At 42.6% G+C, this 23192-nt stretch overlaps 1 protein-coding gene across 2 annotated transcripts in view; it reads right to left on the reverse strand.

The window, feature by feature from the left end:
* LYPD6B (LY6/PLAUR domain containing 6B) overlaps positions 1 to 21359 on the reverse strand; it is a 233819-nt gene extending 212460 nt beyond the window's left edge. Inside the window, exon 1 of one of the 2 annotated variants that reach the window (XM_027561212.1) lies at positions 21243 to 21359. The gene's annotated coding sequence lies outside the window, so the exon portion shown is untranslated. The remainder of the gene's footprint in view (positions 1 to 21242) is intronic. The other variant, XM_027561192.1, reaches the window with a different exon arrangement.
* Positions 21360 to 23192: the final 1833 nt, after the last annotated feature.

The following is a 23192-nucleotide window of genomic DNA, read 5'->3' on the forward strand; positions in this document are numbered from 1 at the left end:
TGTGCTCCTTATTGAAAAATTCAAGCTTAAATTGAAGAAAGTAGGGAAAACCACTAGGCCATTCAGGTATGACCTAAATCAAATCCCTTATGATTATACAGTGGAAGTGATGAATAGATTCAAGCAAGGGATTAGATCTGGTAGACAAAGTACCTGAAGAACTATGGACAGAGGTTCATAACATGTATAGGAGTCAGTGACCAAAATCATCCCAAACAAAAAGAAATGCAAGAAGCCAATGTTGTTGTCTGAGGAGGCTTAACAAATAGCTGAGAAGAGAAGAGACCCAAAAGGCAAGGGAGAAAGGGAAAAATATGCCCAACTGAATGCAGAGTTCCAGAGAAGAGCAAGTAGATATAAGAAGGCCTTCTTCAATGTACATGCAAAGAAATAGAGGAAAACGATAGAATCAGAAAGACTAGAGATCTTTTCAGAAAATTGGAGATATCAAGGGGATATTTCATGCAAGGATGGGCGGACAAAGGACAGAAATGGTAACAGAAGCAGAAGAGATTAAGTAAAAGTGGCAAGAATACACAGAAAAACTATATAAGAAAGGTCATAATGATGCGATAACCATGATGGTGCGGTCACTCACCTAGAGCCAGACATCTTGGAGTGTGAAGTCTAATGGACCTTAGGACACTTTGCTACAAACAAAGCTAATGGAAGGGATGGAATTCCAGCTTAATTATTCCAGCTGAGCTATTCAAATCCTAAAAGACAATGCTGTTAAAGTGCTGCACTCAATATGCCAGCAAATTTGAAAAACTCAGCAGTGGCCACAGGACTGGAAAAGGTCAGGTTTTCATTCCAATCTCAAAGGAGGGCAATGCCAAAGAATGTTCAAGTTACTGTACAAGTGTGCTCATTTCACATGCTAGTAAGGTAATGCTCAAAATTATTCAAGTCAGGATTCAGCAGTACATGAATCAAGAACTTTCAAATGTATAAGCTGTGTTTCAAAGAGGCAGGAGAACCAGAGATCAAATTGCCAAGATTCACTGGATCATGTAGAAAGCAAGGGAATTCCAGAAAAACATCTACCTTGGCTTCATTGACTACACTAAAGCTTTTGACTGTGTGGATCACAACAAACTGTGGAAAGTTCACAAAGAGATGGGAATACCAGACCACCTTACCTGTCTCCTGAGAAACCTGTATATGCTGATCAAGAAGCAACAGTAAGAACTACACATGAAACAATGGACTCTTGCAAAATTGGGAAAGGAGTACAACAAGGCTGTATTTTGTCAACCTGATTATTTAACTTATATACAGAGTATATCAAGTGAAATCCCAGGCAGGATGAATCACAAGCTGGAATCAAGGCTGTCAGGAGAAATATCATCAATCTCAGATATGCAGATAAGCATGATAATAGTAGAAAGTGAAGAGGAAATAAAGAGCCTCTTGATGAAGGTGAAAGAGGAGAGTAAAAAAGCTGGCTTATAACTCAACATTTAAAAAACTAAGATCATGGCATCTGGTCCCATCACTTCATGGCAAATAGAAGGGGAAACAGTGGAAGCAGTGACAGATTTTATTTTCTTGGGCTCCCAAATCACAGCAGATGGTGACTGCAGCCATAAAATTAAAGACACTTGCTCCGTTGAAGAAAAGCTATGACAAACCTAGACAGTGCATTAAAAAGCAGAGACATCAATTTGCCAACAAAGGTCTGTCTAGTCAAAGGTATGGTTTTTCCAATAGTCATGTACAGATGTGAAAGCTGGATCATAACGGAGGGTAAGCACCAAAGAATTGATGCTTTTCAACTGTGGTGTTGGAGAAGACTCTTGAGAGTCCCTTGGACTGCAAGAAGATCAAACTAAATCAATCCTAGAGGAAATCAAATCTGAATATTCATTGGAAGCACTGATGCTGAAGTTCTAAAATCTTTGCCACCTGATGCAAGGAGCCAGGTCATTAGAAAAGACCCTGATGCTGAGAAAATTGAAGGCAAAAGGAGAAGGGGCAACAGAAGATGGGATGGTTAGATAGCATCACCAACTTAAGGGACATGACTTTGAGCAAACTCTGGGATATAGTGGAGGACAGAGGAGGCTGATGGGCAACAGTCCATGGGGTCACAAAGAGTCAGACACAACTTAGTGACTGAACAACAACAGATCAAATATCTAAATGGAAGAGCTAAAATTATAAAACAAATAGAAGTAAACTTTTGTGACTTCAGATTAGGCAGTGGTTTCTTAGATATGACAATAAAAGCACAATGGAAAACAAAAACAGGATGTTATAAAAATTAAAACTTTTGTGTTTCAAAGTATATTAGCAAGGAAATGAAAAGATAACCTACAGAAGGAGAGAAAATATTTGTAAATCATACATCTGATGAGGGTATGGTATCCAGAATATGTAAAGACCTCTCTCAACTCTAAAATAAAAAGACAAATAGCCCAAATAAAATTGGCAAAGTTATTTTAATAGACATTTCTTCAAAAAAGATAAATGGCCAATAAGCACATAAAAGACACTCAATACAGTTAGCAGAAAAAAATGCAAATTGAAACCAGAAAGAGATACTACTTCACATGCATTAAGATGGCTATAAGCAAAAACATGGACAATAAAAAGTGTAGAGGAGGATGTAAAGAAGTTGGAACCATCACACATTGCTGGTGGGAATGCAAAATGACAGCTGCTTTGGATACAGTCTGGCAGTTTCTCAAACAGTCAAATATAGACTTAACCACATAATCCAGCAGTTCCACTCCTAGGCATATATCCAACAGAAATGAAAACATGTCCACACAAAAATCTGTACATGGATGTTCATAGAAGCATTATTTACAATAGTAAAAAAAAAAAAAAGAAAAGAAAAGAAAGAAAACAACTCAAATCTCCACCAAGATGAATGAATACACAAAATACGGTCTATCCATGCAATAGAATATTTTCCAGTCATAAAAGGAATGAGGTACTGGTTTATGAACCTTAAATCTTGAAAACATTATGCTAAGAAAGTTACACACAAAAGGCTGCATATTTGTTGTTCTGTCGCTCAGTGGTGTCCGACTCTGTGACCCCTTGGACTGCAGCATGCCAGGTTTCCCTGTCCTTCATCTCCTGGAGTTTGCTCAAATTCATGTCCATTGAGTCAGTGATGCCATCCAACCATCTCATCCTCTGTAGTCCCCTTCTCCTCCCGCCTTCAATTTTTCCCAGCATCAGGGTCTTTTCAAATGAGTCAGCTCTTCACATCAGGTGACCAAACTATCACAGCTTCGGCATCAGTCAATATTCAGGACTGGTTTCCTTGAGGATTGACTGATTTGATCTCTTTGCAGTCCAAGGGACTCTCAAGAGTCTTCTCCAACACCACAGTTCAAAAGCATCAATTCTTCAGTGCTCAGCCTTCTTTATGGTCCGACTCTCACATCCATACATGACTATTGAAAAAACCATAGCTTTGACTAGACAGACCTTTGTTGGTAAAGTAACCTCTCTGCTATTTAATATGTTGTCTAGGTTGGTCATAGCTTTTCTTCCAAGGAGCAAGCATTATCTAATTTCATGGCTGCAGTCACCATCTGCAGTGATTTTGGAGCCCAAGAAAATAAAGTCTGTCACTGTTTCCATTGTTTCCCCATCTATTTGCCATAAAGTAATGGGACCAGATGCCATGATTTTAGTTTTCTGAATGTTGAGTTGGATGATTCCATTTATATGAAATGTCCAGAATATGTAAATCCATATGCTAGAGAGTAGATCAGAGATTTCCAGGGGCTGAGGGATGGAGGGAATGGGGAATGATTGTTAATAGGTATGAGATGTCTTTGTGGAGTCATAGAAACATACTGCAATTAGACAGTGATGATGGCTGCACAACTCTGTGAATGTATTAAAAACCACTGAAGTGTATATATTTTAAAAGGGTGGATTTTATGGCACATGTATTTATCTCAATTTACAATTAACAGTAATAACAGTGAGATATTTTCACATATTTTCATGCTGGTGAGAATGTTCACTGGCAGAATTTCTTAGAAGAGGGGTCTGGAAAAGGGTATCAAAATTAACCTGATAAATTCTAAGAATTTATCCTCCATAAATAATTATGAAGTCACAACTTTAGCTCTAAGGATTATCTGTAATGTTGTTTACAGTGGCAAATTATTGTAAATACCCTGAAGGCACAACAGAGATTTTGTTAAGCCAACTATGGCACATTCATTCAGTTTAAGGAGTCACCTGTGAAAATGATATTTATTGATATACTGTTAGCTGAAAAAAAGAGGGATACAAAATGCAATATGAAGTCTGATCATATTTTTGTTTTTTTAAACTATGTAGCTGCTGCTGCTGTTGTTTAGTCACCAAGTCATGTCCAACTCTTCGCAAATCCATGGACTGCAGCATTCCAGGATATTCTGTCCTTCACTATCTCCTTGAGTTTACTCAAACTCATGTCCATTGAGTCAGTGATGTCATCCAAACATCTCATCCTCTATCGTCCTCCTCTTCCTTCCATCTTTCCCAGCATCAGGGTCTTTTCCAATGAGTCAGCTCTTTGCATCAGGTGGCCAAAGTACTGGAGCTTCAGCATCAATCCTTCGAGTGAGTTTTCAGGGTTGATCTCCCTTAAGATCGACTAGTTTTATCTCCTTGCAGTCCAAAGGACTCTCAAGAGCCTTCTCCAGCACCATAATTCAAAGGCATCAACTCTTCAGCACTCTGCCTTCTTTATAGTCCAATTCTCACATCCGTACTGACTACTGGAAATACCATAGCCTTGACTATATGGACCTTTGTCAGCAAACTGATGCCTTTGCTTCTTAACACACTGTCTAGGCTTGTCACAGCCTTCCTGACAAGAAGCAATCATCTTCTCATTTCATGGCTGCAATCAACTGTCTACAGTGATTTTAGAGGGCAAGAAGAGGAAATCTGTCACTGCGTCCACCTTTCTGCCTTCTATTAGACATGAAGTGATGGGGCTGGATGCCATGATCTTCATTTTTTTAATATTTGAGTTTTAAGCCAGCTTTTCCACTCTCCTCCTTGACCCTCATCAACAGGTTCTTTAGTTTCTCTTCACTGTCTCCCATTAGAGTGGTATCATCTGCATATCTGAGGTTGTTGCTATTTCTCCCTGCAATCTTGATTCCAGCTTTTAAACTATATATGTATGTATTCATGCCTCCATATTATAGAAATAATAGAACTAGGCAGCCCAAACTATAGCCACTAGCCCATGTGCATATTTAAATTCTTAAGATTAACAAAAATTAAGAATCCGGATCCTCAGTTATACTGGCCACATCAGGTGCTCAGTAAGCACATAGCAACAGTGGCTACTGTACTGGACAGCACGGAACATTCCCTTCACAGCAGACAGTTCCACTGAAGTGAGCGGATACAGAAGAATACACACCAGGAGGCCTTGTAGACGCTTTTAAATTTCTTTGTGCTTATTTTCCACTTTTCTGGTAATAAATGAAAATGTTTGGATAAAAGAATACTGTTATTATTATTATTATTTTAAGATTCAAAGTAAACTGACAGGGAGAAGGGATCTGAAGAAACCCTCACTGGGAGCAGGGATCGCCCACCACAGATGGAGCAAGTCCTTCTGATCTGGGCAGCAAAGGGCAGGCCCTCCCCTGCTGAGACAACACCTCTGCACCACAGGGTGGGGCAGCTTCGCAGATGGATGTGGTGTGATGGATGGGTACCAGAGTGACGAGAATGGCTATTTCTGCTAATTTTGTCCAGATGTAGAGTTGCTTTCTGGGGAAGAAGATGTGCAACTTCCTCATGTGGCCATAGCCAGAATCCTGTCTCCTGACAGAAATTCTGAAAAATCATCACCTTGGAACTGCAAGAGGCTTAGGGAAGATGCACTCTCAAAGTTTAGGTGATTAGCTCATGCTTTCTGGACAACAACATGGAAATACATACCTAAAGCCTTAAGAATACTGCAGCCCTTTAAGCAACTGCGTCATTTCTTGAAAATATCCTATGGAAATAATTGTGGATATGCTCAGAGGTTTACCTACAAGAACATACATGACAGAGTTGTTTATGAGAGCAGAAGGCTAAATTCAAGCTAAAAGTACGAGATGGGGCCTTGTAGTGGAGTATTATACCAGCTGTTAAAAATAATGCTGTGCAGGAGTATTTAATGACATGGAAGCTGTTTACAAAGGTTACATTTTTTAAAGCTTTAATACAGTGTAAGAGGGATCATTTCATTTTTTAAGGAAAAAATACATACATACACATGCTTGGGCTTCACTGGTAGTTCAATCGGTAAAGAATCTGCCTGCAGTGCAGGAGACCCAGGTCCAATCCCTGGGTCAGGAAGATCCCCTGGAGAAGGGAATGGCAACCACTCCAATATGAAAATCCTATAAACAGAGGAGCCTTGAGGAGCCAGTCCATGGAATGGCAAGAGTTGGACACGACTTAGCAATGAAACCACCGCAGAGAGGTATCAGTTCATTTTTTGAGGAAAAAATACAGACATACATAGGCTTGGAAAAAATGAAAAAAATTGAAACAATGTCAGCTACTATGTGGCAGGAAAATATCTGATGAGGGAGGTGAATCTGTTATTTTCCACATTTTCTATAATGAACATGTATGACTGAGGTAATAAGGAAAAAAAAAGTTACTGTTTTTAAAAAGATGAAATCATATGATTTAATAAAGGAAATTTTTGTCCTTAGAACTTGAAATAAAATTATCATGATAGTTGAGTATTTTCACATTTAACTCTAGGCCTCCTGACTGCCAAGGCACAGAGAGAAATGAAGACTTATATAAGTCTCCACTGCTTGACTTATCAGTTCTTCCCAGGATATAAACTACCATCTTGGCACTGGATTCTAGGAGAAATGTATGATGTACACTCTGTTCTAATGACTCCTGTAGTTGCTTAAGAACTGAAGTTCTCACTGCTCACTAAGGGACAAATATCACACACATAGCCAGCCCCTGTTTTTTCATAATGTACTCCCATCCGTATTTATCTACCATAGCAAAATAGTCTCAAGATGAATGAGATGTTTTCAATAAGGCATCAATGATGAATATCCAGCTTTTAGGCAGTATGCTGATGGTGTCACTTTCACAAGAATACTCAGAAGACTGTCTTACGGATGCAGTGGATCACAAACTGGTACATGTGATGTACTTTAAGAATGTAAGTTTCTTAATAATATATGTAAGAGCCCTCTGAGAAGAGAAAGTAGAAAAAATTAGGTCAGTGGCCATGGATGCTTGCTCCAAAAGCTGATGGAAGCCACAGAGAGGCAGAGCTGAACTACCAGGCCTGAGGTGGCCCTGGAAAGAAGACCGCAACGAGAAGCCCCTCCACACGACATCTGTCAACGTCAGTGTCCCTGAGGATTCAGACACTGGGGACGAGGGTGAGGAAGTTGAGCCTGTTACCTTCTGTTGATGTCTATCCTTCGTACAGAAACCATGTAAATTAGATTTCCCTCTGTATCTTACCTACAGTTTCTCCCAGATTCTACAGATCCAAGTCAACCCATGAGAGAGCTAAGGTGTTATAGAACTTGGGAGACTATTAATATAGTGTTCTTCTTCCTCCAAATCCTCCCCACCCCCAAATACTGTCCATTCCATATGCCTGATGCTTACCTTCAAGGTCAAAATCAAGACTTTCCTGACCAGTGCTGTGACCTTTCTTTCACCTGTGACCTCCAAGAGAACATAATCCTACACAGCTCACTGACACACATCCTGCATGGCACGTGTCCCCGTGCCAGGCTGTAGGCTGTGACATATTAGACATCTCACCCAGGACCTGCTACAGTGTCTCATGCATGAGTACCAAGGTGACAAGTTCATCTAATTCCCACTTTGTCCACCGCCCCCTTGGTAAGTTAGAGATAAAATTGGTAGCATAATTGTGAGCAAAGCAATAGTGCTAAAGGCCAGAATTTCTTGACTGGGAATGCAGTTTTCTAAGAATAATTCAACAAACAAAATTTTGTGTGCTGTTCACTATGGAGAAAAAGAAGGTAATAAGGAGTTCACAGTCTCTTGGAAATTAAAGACCCATATGTATAATAACATGTAATTAACATGGAAAAAGTAAGAGCTTTGGATAAGCTCCAAAGAAGAGCCATCAACAATGTTCCTCAAGAGATAGCTTCAATTTACATCCCACTGAATTTGGGCCAGGGGAGTGAAATGCTATCTATGGAAAAACAAGGGACATTCTCTACTCTGAACTGATCTGCCGTTTGCAGGGCCCTGGCCTCTGAATGAGGCCATTCATTTGCAGAAGACACCACACGCTGAAGTCCACCTAGTGTGGGACTCTGGCCAGAGCAGTGAGGAAGCTGAACACAGCTGAAAGAACCAGTACAGCACCAGGCACATGAAAACGCTTGGGGAGCCAGAAGAGTGGTCATGAACGTTTTGAAAGCTTGTCTAATGGAAGATGGGCTCCGTAAGCATTTCTCATCCTACAAGAAACAGCCCATAGTGGGGTCATGAGGTCAATTTAGAGGTAACACTTGCAGTAAGTGCTGTTTCATAAAATGCTTGTCATAAAAGTGAGTGTACATGTGTGTGCACACATGCATGTGCACAGGGTCACACAAGTGGATTTCTTAACAGTTTGCAAAGTCTGAATTAGACAAACATTATGAGAAAGACACATTTAAAGAAGGAAGACACCTCAAACAAGTGAAACTGCCTCACAAGGGGGTTTATTATTGTGAATGGCAGACAGCTTCCAGCCTCTGAAAGACTCCAAGCAGCGCCAAAGCCATAGATTGTCAAGGAGGATATTCACATTGGTGGAAAGTTAAATGTGAAGAATTCTAAGTATCTGCCCCATGTATGAGACGGTCAAGTCTAGACCACAAGCCCTTAATTACCACTGAAAGAACAATTAGAAGGGAAACAACTCCATGAAGTCACAGAGGTGAAATTTCGTTTGGTCATTTATACTGGAACAGTACCTCTGTGAAAGGAAACATTGTAAGTGATACTTGGACCGAGGGCTCTCAACCTAGGTGTACATCAGAATCATCTGGGGAACTTGTAAAAGACACCCATGCTTGGATCCCAGCATATCTCAACTCAAACACTGGGGCCCAAGATTTGTATTTTGTTTCACGTTCCCCAGGTATGAGTTGCAAACCACTGATTTTTATGTGTAAAATGTAAAAATGACATTTTATAAAGCACAGAGGGAAGGAAAACAGCACCAGGATTGTACCTGAAGATCATTAAAAGAAGTGGATGGAAAACATCAAGTCAAGGGTTTGGATTCTGCTCCAGGTACAGAAAGCTGAAAAGAGCATTACTCCCATGCCTACAAATAAAACAGATAAACTGCAAGTTCATGACTCTCTTGAGTCTATTAGACAGCTGAGGTCACAGGGGAACAAACTAGCCCAGAATCTGAGAACCAGGCACCTGAAGAAAAAGACAAGACAAGCACTTGCTCACCCGAGGCAGATGCACTGGGACACAAGTAACAAACACCAATGGAACCTGCTGAGCGAGTCGACAGAGCACAGACAGGGACCACCCTAAGCACAGGGCGCGAGGAGGCCCAAGGCTCACACCGAAACAGTGAAGCAAGCCCTGCCGCAAACCAGCCCCCACCTAAACTCAAGGTGTCACTAGAGGAAGCTCAAGTCTGTGGGGCATTGAGGAGAAGTACACCCATAACAAATTGCGAATCCAGTCAACTCCCAAGCAGACTGATCAACTTCCTACACTAAAGCCTAGTGGAAAGAGAGAGGCCTTCCCATTTCCAAGCATGAAAACTATCTCAGTCTCTAACGTCCTACACAAGATGTCCATGTCTTGACAAAACATTACAGAGCATACAAAAAGAAAAAACAACACTGCCAAGAGACACAAACATTAACAGAACTAGACCTCAGATACAACACAGATGGGGAAGTTATCAGACACACCAAATTTAAAATAACCGTAATCGGTGGTCAAAGATTCTAATGGAAAAGAGGGTAGACAACATGAAAGGTCAAATGTATAATTTTAACATAGAAACTATAAGAAATAATCAAATGGAAATGCTTGAAATGCTAAACACAGTAAGAGAAATGAAGGATGCTCTCAACAGTAGAAACAAGACAAAGTGTCCAATAGCTGTGGACTAATACCAAAAGTCCTAATGCAGGTGTAGTCAAAATTTCAGGAGAAAGAAGAAATATTTGAAGAAATAATTGCTGAGAATTTTCTAAAATTAATGACAGATACAAAACCACAGAAACAAGCAGCTCAAAAACACCATGGAGGAAAAATACCAAGCATGTGCATGCATGTGCACACGTACACACACACAGGCATACCGTATTAAAGCAGCTGACAACTGAGAACAAAGTCTCAAATGCAGTGGGGGAGAATGAAACATTATATACAAAGGAACAAAGGTAAGAATTACAGAAGACACCTTGTCAGAAGGTATGCAGGTAAGAAAATGAAGCAACATCTTCGAAGTGCTGAAAGGTATAAAAAGTGCCAACCCAGAATTCTTTACCTAGGGAAAATATCTTTCCGAAATGAACAAGAAATAACTGCAATAGGCCAACAGAAATTGAGAGAATTCATTGCCAAGAGACCTACACCTCAATAAATACTGAGGTTTTATAGGCAGAAGGAGTATGATGTCAGACAGAAACTTGGATCTATTTAAAGTGCTATAAATAGAATAAACAAAAGTCAAATACAATTCTTCTTTATTTTTAATTGCTATAAAAGGTAACTGATATCAATCCCTAGGTCAGGAAGACCCCCATGGAGAAGGAAATGACAACCCACTTCACTCTTCTTTTGTAGAGAATCCCATGGACAAAGGAGCCTGGTGGGCTATGGTCCACAGGTCACAAAGAGTCAGAGACAACTGAAGTGACTTATGCACCCACCTGCTTCAGGTTGGGACACACAGTTTTGAGGGCATTATTAGCCTGCTGTGGTCCCCTTTGCCTGGCAATTCAATAAAGCTATTTCTGCTTCACCCCCCCAAAAAAATAAATAAATAAAAGGTAACTGAATGTTTTAAGCAAGAGTCAGAAAACTACAACCTGCAAACCAACTTCAGTCCGAAGTCTATTTTAGGGATTCCCTGGTGACTCAGAGATAACAAATCCACCTGCCAACGCCAGAGACACAGGAGATGTAGATTTGATCCCTGGGTTGGGAAGAGCCCCTGGAAAAGGAAATGGCAACCAAAGTCTGTTTTAGTATGACCTATGAGCAAAGAATGGTTTTTATGTTTTTTTTTAATATAAATCTATTTACTTTAATTGGAGGCTAATTACTTAACAACATTGTATTGGTTTTGCCATACATCAACATGAATCCACCACCCGTGCACACGTGTTCCCCAGCCTGAAGCCCCCCCTCCCACCTTCCTCCCCATACCATCCCTCTGGGTCATCCCAATGCACCAGCCCCGAGTATCCTGTATCCTGCATCGAACCTGGACTGGAGATTCATTTCACATATGATATTATACATGTTTCAATGCCATTCTCCCAAATCATCCCACCCTAGCCCTCTCCCACAGAGTCCAAAAGACTGTTCTATACATCTGTGTCTCTTTTGCTGTCTTGCATACAGGGTTATTGTTACCATCTTTCTAAATTCCATATATATGTGTTAGTATACTGTATTGGTGTTTTTGTTTCTGGCTTACTTCACTCTGTATAATAGGCTCTGGTTTCATCCACCTCATTAGAACTGATTCAAATGTATTCTTTTTAATGGCTGAGTAATACTCCATTGTGTATATGTACCACAGCTTTCTTATCCATTCGTCTGCTGATGGACATCTAGGTTGCTTCCATGTCCTGCCTATTATAAATAGTGCTGCGATGAACATTGGCGGGGTACACGTGTCTCTTTCAATTCTGGTTTCCTCGGTATATATGCCCAGCAGTGGGCTTGCTGGGTCATATGGCAGTTCTATTTCCAGTTATTTAAGGAATCTCCACACTGTTCTCCATAGTGGCTCTACTAGTTTGCATTCCCACCAACAGTGTAGGAGGGTTCCCTTTTCTCTGCACCCTCTCCGGCATTTATTGCTTGTAGACTTTTGGATTGCAGCCATTCTGACTGGCATGAAATGGTACCTCATTGTGGTTTTGATTTGCATTTCTCTGATAATGAGTGATGTTGAGCATCTTTTCATGTGTTTGTTAGCCATCTGTATGTCTTCTTTGGAGAAATGTCTGTTTAGTTCTTTGGCCCATTTTTTGACTGGGTCGTTTATTTTTCTGGAATTGCACTGCAGGAGTTGCTTGTATATTTTTGAGATTAATTCTTTGTCAATTGCTTCATTTGCTATTATTTTCTCCCATTCTGAAGGCTGTCTTTTCACCTTTCTTATAGTTTTCTTTGTTGTGCAGAAGCCTTTAAGTTTAATTAGGTCCCATTTGTTTATTTTTGCTTTTATTTCCAATATTCTGGGAGGTGGGTTATAGAGGATCCTGCTGTGAATTATGTCGGAGAGTGTTTTGCCTATGTTCTCCTCTAGGAGTTTTATAGTTTCTGGTCTTATGTTTAGATCTTTAATCCATTTTTGAGTTTATTTTTGTGTATGGTGTTAGAAAGTGTTCTAGTTTCATTCTTTTACAAGTGGTTGGCCAGTTTTCCCAGCACTACTTGTTAAAGAGATTGTCTTTTCTCCATTGTATATTCTTGCCTCCTTTGTCAAAGATAAGGTGTCCATGCTAAGTTGCTTCAGTCGTGTCCGACTCTGTGCCACCCCATAGACGGAAGCCCACCAGGCTCCCCTGTCCCTGGGATTCTCCAGGAAAGAACACTGGAGTGAGTTGCCATTTCCTTCTCCAAAGGTGTCCATAGGTGCGTGGATTTATCTCTGGGTTTTCCAAAAGTCTACAAGCAATAAATGCTGGAGAGGGTGCAGAGAAAAGGGAACCCTCCTACACTGTTGGTGGGAATGCAAACTAGTAGAGCCACTATGGAGAACAGTGTGGAGATTCCTTAAATAACTGGAAATAGAACTGCCATATGACCCAGCAATCCCACTGCTGGGCATACACACTGAGGAAACCAGAATTGAAAGAGACACGTGTACCCCGCCAATGTTCATCGCAGCACTATTTATAATAGGCAGGACATGGAAGCAACCTAGATGTCCATCAGCAGACGAATGGATAAGAAAGCTGTGGTACATATACACAATGGAGTATTACTCAGCCATTAAAAAGAATACATTTGAATCAGTTCTAATGAGGTGGATGAAACCAGAGCCTATTATACAGAGTGAAGTAAAACAGAAAGAAAAACACCAATACAGTATACTAATGCATATATATGGAATTTAGAAAGATGGTAATGATAACCCTGTATTCGAGAAAGCAAAAGAGACACAGATGTATAGAACAGTCTTTTGGACTCTGTGTGAGAGGGTCGGGGGGATGATTTGGGAGAACGGCATTGAAACATGTATAATATCATATGTGAAATGAATTGCCAGTCCAGGTTCGATGCATGATACAGGATGCTCAGGGCTGGTGCACTGGGATGACCCAGAGGGAGGTATGGGGAGGGAGGTGGGAGGGGGTTCAGGCTGGGGAACACGTGTACAAGGGTGGTGGATTCATGTTGATGTATGGCAAAACCAATACAATGTTGTTAAGTAATTAGCCTCCAATTAAATAAATTTATATTAAAAAAAATAAAAAGCATTGCACATTTTAAATTAATTAATTAACACACACATTATCAAAATTGTGGTATGCCGCTAAAGCAGTAAAGGGAAATTTATAGCACTAAATGCGTATATTAAAACAGAGGAAAAGTCTCAGGTCAGTAATAAGAGCTTACCCCTTAAGAAAACAGGAGTGTAATTTAAACCCAAAGCAAGGTGAAGGAAGGAAATAAACTAGAACAGAAACCAATAAAATTGAAAACAAAATTTCCTTCAATTAGAAATAAATTAGCTTGGAGGAAAAAAGCAAACAGAAAAAGATACAAAATCAATGAAATAAAAGTCTGGATCTTTGAAAGATCAATAAAGTTGATAAACTTCTAGAGAGACTAAGAAAATTATTGAAGACACAAATTACCAGTATCAGAAGTGAAACGGGGAACATCACTACAGATCCCAAAGACATTAAGTGGATAATAGAGGAATACCACAAACAGTTCTATATCTATAAATTTGACAACTTAGGTGAAGAAGACCATTCCTTGGAAAATAAAAACTATTGAATCTTATCAAGAAAAACTGGGTAGCTAGAATTTTCCTATATCTACTAAAGAAGTTAAATTTGTAGTTTAAAAATCTTCTACCAGAGAAAATTCTAGGCCAAGATGGTTTCACTAATGAATACTATCAAATGGTAAAGGAAGAAATAATAGCAGTCCTACAGAGTCTCTTCCAAAAATACATCACAATCAAGTAGGATTTATCCTAGGAACACAAAGCTGTTTCAACAGTTGAAAAGCAATCAGTGTAACTCAATGCAGATGGTGATTGCAGCCATGAAATTAAAAGATGCTTACTCCTTGGAAGGAAAGTTATGACCAACCTGGACAGCATATTCAAAAGCAGAGACATTACTTTGTCAACAAAGGTCCATCTAGTCAAGGCTATGGTTTTTCCAGTGGTCATGTATGGATGTGAGAGTTGGACTGTGAAGAAGGCTGAGCACTGAAGAATTGATGCTTTTGAACTGTGGTGTTGGAGAAGACTCTTGAGAGCCCCTTGGACTGCAAGGAGATCCAGCCAGTCCATCCTAAAAGAGATCAGTCCTGGGTGTTCATTGGAAGGACTGATGCTGAAGCTGAAGCTCCAATATTTTGGCCACCTCATGTGAAGAGTTGACTCATTGCAAAAGAGCCTGATGCTGGGAGGGATTGGGGGCAGGAGGAGGAGATAACAGAGGATGAGTTGGCTGGATGGCATCACCGACTCAATGGACATGAGTTTGGGTAAACTCCAGAAGTTGATGATGGACAGGGAGGCCTGGCGTGTTGCGATTCATGGGGTCACAAAGAGTTAGACACGACTGAGCAACTGAGCTGAACTGAACTCACCACAGTGAATATGAATAAATCACATGATCCTGTCAACAGATGGGAAAAAAAGTATTCAACAAAATTCAAAATCCATCCATAATAAAAACTCAGTAAACTAGAATAAAAGGGAAATTCCTTAACCTCAGGTGGAAACCTCAGCTAACACATTTCATCATGAAAGATTATTTCGCCCTTATTATAAGAAACAAAACAAGGATATTCTCTCTCATCACTTCTATTCAACATTCAACTAGAATTCTTAACCAGTTGATTAAGAAAAAGAAATAAAAGGCAACCAGAGTGGAAAGGAAGAAATAAAGGTGTATTTATTCACAGATGATATGACTGCATATGTAAAAAACCCCAAAGAATTTACAAATAAACCTACAACAATAACTGACTTTAGCACAGTAACAGAATACAATGTCAACATACAAAAATCTATTGTATTTCTGGATATGAGCAACAAAAACAATATCAGAAGTGAAACACTTACGTATAAATCTAACAAAACATGTGGAAGATCTATATCCTGAAAACTACTGAATGCTGATAGAAAAATAAAAACAGAAATAAAGAGACAGGCCATACTGTGTTCATGAACTGGAACTAAAGATGTCAGTTCCTCCTAAATGAATCTATAGATACAATGCAATCCCACTCAAAATCCCAGCAGGGTTTTTTGTAGATCTCTACAACTTACATGAAAAGGCAAAGGAACCAGGAGGGCCGTAATGAGTTTGAAAAGGAATAAAATCGGAGGACTTATACTACCTGCTTTCAAAATTTATCATCAAGTCACAGTATCAAGACAGTGCAGTGGTGGTATAAAGCAGGCATTAAGATCAATGGAATAAAACTGGCAATCCAAAAATAAACCTTTGATTATAACCTTGCCGATTATCAACAAAATATCAAGACAACTCAATAGGGAAAAAATAGTCTTTTCAACAAATTGTGCTGAAAGAACTAGAATTCCACGTGCTATGAAAAAAATTGCCTGACTCACAGTTTACATGTTACACAAAAATTAACCCGAAATGAATCCTACATCTAAATGTAAAACACAGAACCGTGAAGAAAATGTAGTAGAAAACTTCCACAAGAAAAGACTGATAAACTGGTTTACCAAAGCTTAAAGCTTTTGCCCTAAGAAAGACACTGCTATGGGAATAAAAAGATTGGCACAGGCTGAGAGAATTTCTCTGAAAATCATTTCTGACACAAGATATATATCCAGATTATGTAGTATTAGTATTAGTCATTCAGTCATGTCTGACTCTTTGTGACCCAATGGACTGTAGCCATCAGGCTCCTCTGTCCATTGAATTCTCCAGGCAAGAATATTGGAGTGGGTTGCCATTTCCTTCTCCAGGGGATCTTCCTGACCCAGGGATTGAACTCAGGCCTCCCGCATTGCAGGCAGTTTCTTTACCATCTGAGCCACTAGGGAAGCCCAGATTATGTAAAGAACGCTCAAAACTCAATAAGAAAACAAACAACCCAATAAAAATAGGTATTCAAAATTACCTTTGCATAACACTTCTATTTTATAAATTTTTATTTGAATTTGTATATTTTTCCCAGCTAGTAATCAGACCAAACTCAACTTCTCACTAATTTTTTATACTATATTGCTTTGATTTTGGAATTAGGCTTTTGATCTCTGTTAACCTTTGGGCACTTGAAACTGGCCTATAAAAATAAAACTATTAATTTTCTTTGAACTCAGAAGATAATTTGCATGCACAACTTTAATAAAGAGACTATTTTTTCCTATCAAATAAAACTAGCTCTTTTCACACACACCCAAATGAGTTATAACTGTGGGACATCGAAACTTTACACTGTCACCTTTTAAACAATGAACCCTGAGTATGAATCATTTTTAATCACCCTACTTCTTTCTTCCCCTGCTACCAAATCTAAACAATTATGGAACACCATGATGAAAGAAATGACCCTTATTTTCCCTTTGCTCATATTTCTTCACTTATTTTGTCACCTGGCACCATGTTTTGTAAGTCATTAAAAATCACATTTTGGGGATAATAAGAGGTATAGCAAACAAAGAGATTCTGCATGAAGGAAATTCTTTAAGATCAAGTTATTCAATACATAATCCTCTTCTTCCACGTGAAGGTCTTTCTTCCCCAACACCAACACCATACCTGCGCAAGCCATATTTCTCTGCTGGAAACCAGAAAGATACTAAACCTTGATGATTTCCAGCACTATGCACAGCTTGTTTCAACACTACTGCAGTCTTCTCTTAACGTATTTTTCATTATAGGACTTCTCATCACCTGACACAGGAGACAAAACAAATATATCTCATTCCAATAAAGTGTGAGCTCCATGAGAACACAGACTGTGTCCTTCTCATATACTTTTTTAATCCCCAGAGCAGTGTCTGCCATACAGTGGGTATTCAATAAATATGTGTGAATGAATTGACTGCCCAAGGCATCTCTCTACTTCATCCCCTCACACTTTTTCAGGGACCCTGGGCAGGACTGCTGATGCAAACAACAAAATATGCTGCCTTCCACTCCCTCCTTTCTTCCAGGATTAGTGACTAGATTTTTCTGCCAAGTTCTATGCTAAGTAGATACTGAGGATGAAGGATCATGAGAAGTAGCACCCTGTGGCCCAATCAAATGCTAAACGTCCACCGTGTCCACCATGTCAAATGGAAACAAACAGCAGCTCACTTCAAATTTCAATGCAAACAGGAGAAATGCTCCAAAAGCAGAGGACAGTAGAGGCTGGTTTCCTACTGAACAGAGTTATAAAGTATCTACTCACTGGACTATCATCAGGAGAATCATTCTCTAATCCAGGACCTACTGCTAACTGCATCTTCACCAAATACCAGCTGTTAGTTAAATACCAGTTAACAACACTTAAAAGTCATGACTGAGAGCAGATGTTCCCAATAAGGGATGAGGAGAGGGTGCCAGGGTGCTGGGGGGTGGGAGGCACAGCAGAACCAGCTGTGAGGCTTTTTCTAACTATACTTAGCCCCGCCCTAAACTCCTCCACCTAAACCACCCACAGTTACCCCCATAGAGTGAGCCATCATTGCTGTCACTATGAAAGTATGAAAGATTCAAACGCTTCACCAGGTTCTAAGCATAAGTTCTTTGAGGGATGGGACCAAGATTTAGGCTTCTTAGTGATGCCCAGAGTGGTTCTCCTGTCTCTACCAGTGCCTCCAACCTCAACCCCTTCCCTCCCTCGGCCACACCCTAGACGTCTCCTATTGTCCTGAGCTTCTCCTGTCTGCCCACAAGGCCATGTCTTTCATCATCTGTCACCACCTCTGGGAGACTCGGATGACTGCCTACCTAACAGCCTGACAGGCAGTTTCGCTTTCTGCCTAGCTAACAGAATTCTGATTTTCAGATATGGGCACCGATGTGCTCAGGGAAGGTGACCCTCCCCCAGCTCCAGAGCACAGCTTGGCCACGACAATCACAGCCATGCTTGCCTCCTTTTCCACTGATGGTTGAGCATGGACACATGACCATAGGGAACATAGGGAACTTCTGAGAAATTATGACTTTTGTTGTCTAGATAATCACTGGAAAGCAAGCCCTCTCCCTCCCTTTTTGTTTTAGATGTTAGCATGTGAAGGTATGTTGGAGCTCCAGTCACCCTGTGGCAGGACAGAAACCTAGAGAATCTTCAAGAAGCCAACCCAAAACTGTGGCTGTTTTGAACCATCCACCTCTAGACTTCTTAAGCAAACAGTCCCATAACCTAAACAATGTTACTTACAACAGAGAGTACCCACCACTTGGCCTGGGAAGTCCCTCAAACTTTCTTCCTAGAGCAGCTCTACTTATCTCCGATTCAGAGCTCAACTAGTTTCCTTGGGAAGGCTTTGGTTGTCCCCAGATAGTTAAACACAGACTCTGTTATCTGCACATCTGCCTCTCCAACTAAACTGTGAAATTCTCAAAAGCAAACATTTTCACCCTTGGCAGAGGCCCTGCCATACACTGGGCACTTACTAAATGCTGAGTGAATGAATGAACCAACAAACAAACAGCAAAATAAGAAATCAAAGGATGAATATGCAGGACGCCTTCCATGCCTTGGATAAGCCTTGACAACTGACAGATGGAATATGGCACACAGGCTGTCTACATCCTACCAAAGACTTCCTTTAGGTGGTGGTGAGCAAAGGCTGAGACAGTACAATGAGCAGGTCCTATTTTTATCTGCCTGGAAGTCAGACATCTCACTGGAAACTATCCTCGTCCAATCCCCGGAAGCTGGGGTGGAGCTGTCTATCACAGTGGCACCTGAGCAAAGTACCCACTCTTATGGTGAAAACCCACTCCCTGTCCACGGAGATGGCTTGGCCCAGTTTTAGTCTAGTATATCGATAAGATCTGCTGTTAGGATGGAGGAGATGGAAGAGGAGAAAGACATCCCCCCTACCCCTCCCACAAAGGAACAGATAAGCCTGAAGGTGCCAGTGCTTTTATCACTCCATATGAAGAAGCAGTCAACATGGGGGGTGGGGGTGGGGGGAAAGAGCTAAGATACATACGAGAGAGAGAAAAAGCCATGCCACCTTATGTGTGCCCGGGATCAAGTTATGCCTGCAGATGAAACCCTCAGCCTTTTCATTTATGTAACTCAATCAATTTCAATATGCTACTGCTGCTAAGTCGCTTCAGCTGTGTCTGACTCTTTGCAACCCCATGGACTGCAGCCCACCAGGCTCCTCCATCCATGAGATTTTCCAGGCAAGAGTACTGGAGTGAGGTGCCATCGCCTTCTCCGCAATTTCAATATAGCATAAGGCAATTTTCAAGTGACTAAAACACAACCCAAAGAAAAGAATTCTGACAAATACAGTCAATAATGTTGAAAGCAAACTGTTACCATCTCTTCCACATTCAGGACCTGTGCGCTGTCACTTCTCAAAACCTGGCTTCTAGGATGGTGGTGGCAATTAAGATAGCCTGGAGGAGGCCTGCTGCTGCTGCTAAGTCACTTCAGTCGTGTCCGACTCTGTGCAACCCCATAGACGGAAGCCCACCAGGCTCCCCTGTCCCTGGGATTCTCCAGGCAAGAACACTGGAGTGGGTTGCCATTTCCTTCTCCAATGCATGAAAGTGAAAAGTGAAAGTGAAGTCGCTCAGTCGTGTCTGACTCTTCGAGACCCCATGGACTGCAGCCTACCAGGCTCCTCCGTTCATGGGATTTTCCAGGCAAGAGTACTGGAGTGGGGTGTCATTGCCTTCTCGGGGAACAAAACACACACCATCATCACTGCCTTTCCTCCTAAAGGAGGGTAATCTGAACCTCGTCTGTTTCTCTTCTGTTCAGAAATGAATTTGAACCTCTGGGAGGCACAAAGTGTTACATTAACTAGATACAGAAAAAAAATGGAGAGAATTCTCATCAAGCAACCTACTATGGATTTTACAAATATCTTATAACTTAACTGTTGTGATGATTATAATACCCTTCTTACCTCTGAGCAAACAGAATCAGGGAAATTAAGTAACTTACTCGAGGCCATACAGCTAGTAACTAGAATTTAAATTCTATACTTTTTCCACTTTATCACTCTGATGGCCAGGGCCTGTGAGATGGAGCTCAGCCCTCCGCCTTCACCCCAACACCGACAGCGCCCCAGGACACACAGACCTGGATGGACCCTGACAACCTCGGCCCCCTGCAGTCAGGGCAGCCTCGCATACCCAGTTTTCTGGAAGCCGCAGGTAGCTAACCCAGGTGTCTGTCGGATTCTCAACACCAGCGCCAGAAGTAAAGACCAGGGCAGAAGGAACAGTGACACCTGCGCGGGCCCGGGAAGCACCGCAGAGAGAGAGGCGGGAGCTCGCCCTGGGCTCCCCCCGCCCAGCTCCGCGCTCTCCGCAGCAGCCGGCCCCCCTGCTCTCCCCACCAGCTCCCGGCAAACCCTGCCTCCGCGCCGCCTGGGCCGCTGAGAGACCCGCGCAGCCCGGATCATGTCCCCGCGCCCGGGTCCGGGGCAGATATTTGCAGCTGTTTGCCCCCAGGCAGCGACGCGACCCCGACCCCTCAGCTGTGCCGCGCCCCCGGCGCCCCCACTCCCCAGCGGCGCCGGGCAGGGGCGCCCGCATTGCCCACCGCGGCCGCGCGGCCCCTCAGGGACCAGGCTGGGGGGCCCGCCGCCCCCAGCGCGGTGCGCCTGTCCCGCTCACCTGCACCGCCGCGCTCGCCGGGCCTCCGCGCGCCAGCCTGGGTCCCGGCTCTCAGATCCCAGTCAGCGCAGAGCGCACTCGCTGCGGGCCGGCCTCGGTGTGGCCGCGCAGGGAGGGACGGGGCGGGGTGCGGCTCCTCCCCGCCCCGAGCCACCTGGGGCGCCCGGGAAGGGGCGGGGCAGGGCCGGGACAGGTGGGCCCCGCCCGCTGCCCGCAGCCCGGGACTCCTTCGAGATCCTCCGCGGGGTGGAAGCGGGGCCCGGGCGGGCCCGTAATAAGTGACACCTGGGACAGTTAGTGCTTGGGAGGGGCGGGGAGCCAGGAACCGGCTCACACACAGACCGTTTCCACACAGTCTGGCCCATTGGGGAAATGGATCACGGAGCGTGGGAGCCGGAACCCCCTGAACAGGAAAAGGAGAGGCCAGTCCTTCTGTTTGTGGGCTGTAGAAATCAAGAACCGAGAGCCTCCGGGTGAAATTGATGGGGCCAAGGGCAAGTTCAGAACTGGAAAGCTCAGACAGGCCTTTTCTAACCGTTCTGCCCTCCCATCCGCACTTCAAATGATCCTTTTTAAAATAATGACTTTAAACTATAAATAAGGTCGTTCAGATAGTGATGTCCTCCCCACCTGGAGACTGTAAGCCCCAGGTGGGACAGCAAACTCTTCTGTCCTTGATGAATCATTAGAGGTGAACAAACCAAGGGCAGAGCAGGTGCTCAGTTAAGGGCTGATGAATAACTGAGGCGTGACCAGCCTCTTACTGGTCCCCCCAGGCCAGAGTCTGCCGGAGCGTCCCCCCTCCCACTTTGTCAGAGAGCCCAGAGTCAAGCTGCCTGGCTTCCAGACCACCCATCCTCTCTGTACTGCTTACCTCCCTCCCAGTGCCAGTCGAGAAGCTGACTTGTGGGAGGTCTGCAAAGGTCTTAGGGGCACCTTTGGAAAATCTTTACCTCCTGAAGATGTTACAGGCAGAGGAACTCGGACATACAATGCTGTCCTGCCAGCCCCACCCTGTTCAGGCACAGCCCAGAGTTTGGGCGACTGACCTGACATCCCACAGCTGATAGCAGAGCTGAGTGGGGGGACTTGTGGATGGGAAGTCTTGAACTTCTGCAGAAGTAGGGCTTGGGTTTGCTCTGAGTTCTCTAATCCATGGCCTTTCCCGGCTTCTCAAAGGTCAGGTGTGACCTGAGCCATTTGTATTTACTGAGGCCTTGACAGTTTGAAAAACAAAGACGTGTTAGAATAGGATAGAAAGAGTGTGGTGTATTTCTTAAGTGTTTCATTGAACAAATGAATAGTCTTCTCACACACAGACACACAGGAGATGATGTGTGATGCTGCTACTAACATGTTAATTTCCAGACTCATTAAAGAAATCCATTTCAAGCCCACTACAGGAAACACTGTACAACTTTAAAGTTGTATAGACTATTCCTCCTTGTAACTATTTCTATATTCTTCAATGACTGCACATTAAACCCCAGAAGCCATAACTGGAGGCTCTTAAGATGAGGTCAAGGCCACCCCTCCCCTATTGTGTTGAACAATAGGCTCAACACTCTTAAGGCCTGGACCCATGTCCCTTCATCAGTGAGTCCTGCACAGATGGGTGTTTAAGATGTGGTATGGCCTGGCTGGCCACTTGGCACTGGGCAAGGCCAACCCAGAAAAAAGCCACAGAGGATGCCCCACCCAGTGTGCCCTCCTCCAGCTGCACTCCCTCCATGGTGGGTGGGGAGGCTGGTGTCCCTCCCGGGACTGTGACGGGGACAGCCTTGGGACAGCCACTGGCACTAGTAGGTGAGGCTGAACCCAGGAATCCCTCTGGGTCTCACCCACGTGACATGGACCCAGACCTTCTTGCATGTTGGTTTCAGTCAGTGGAGTGTGTGATCCCCTGTGATTTAGGATCCTCCCACTCTGTGTGCGATCTTGGCTGGGCCA

This window comes from Bos indicus x Bos taurus, chromosome 2, assembly GCF_003369695.1.
Source record: "Bos indicus x Bos taurus breed Angus x Brahman F1 hybrid chromosome 2, Bos_hybrid_MaternalHap_v2.0, whole genome shotgun sequence".
NCBI lineage: Eukaryota > Metazoa > Chordata > Mammalia > Artiodactyla > Bovidae > Bos > Bos indicus x Bos taurus.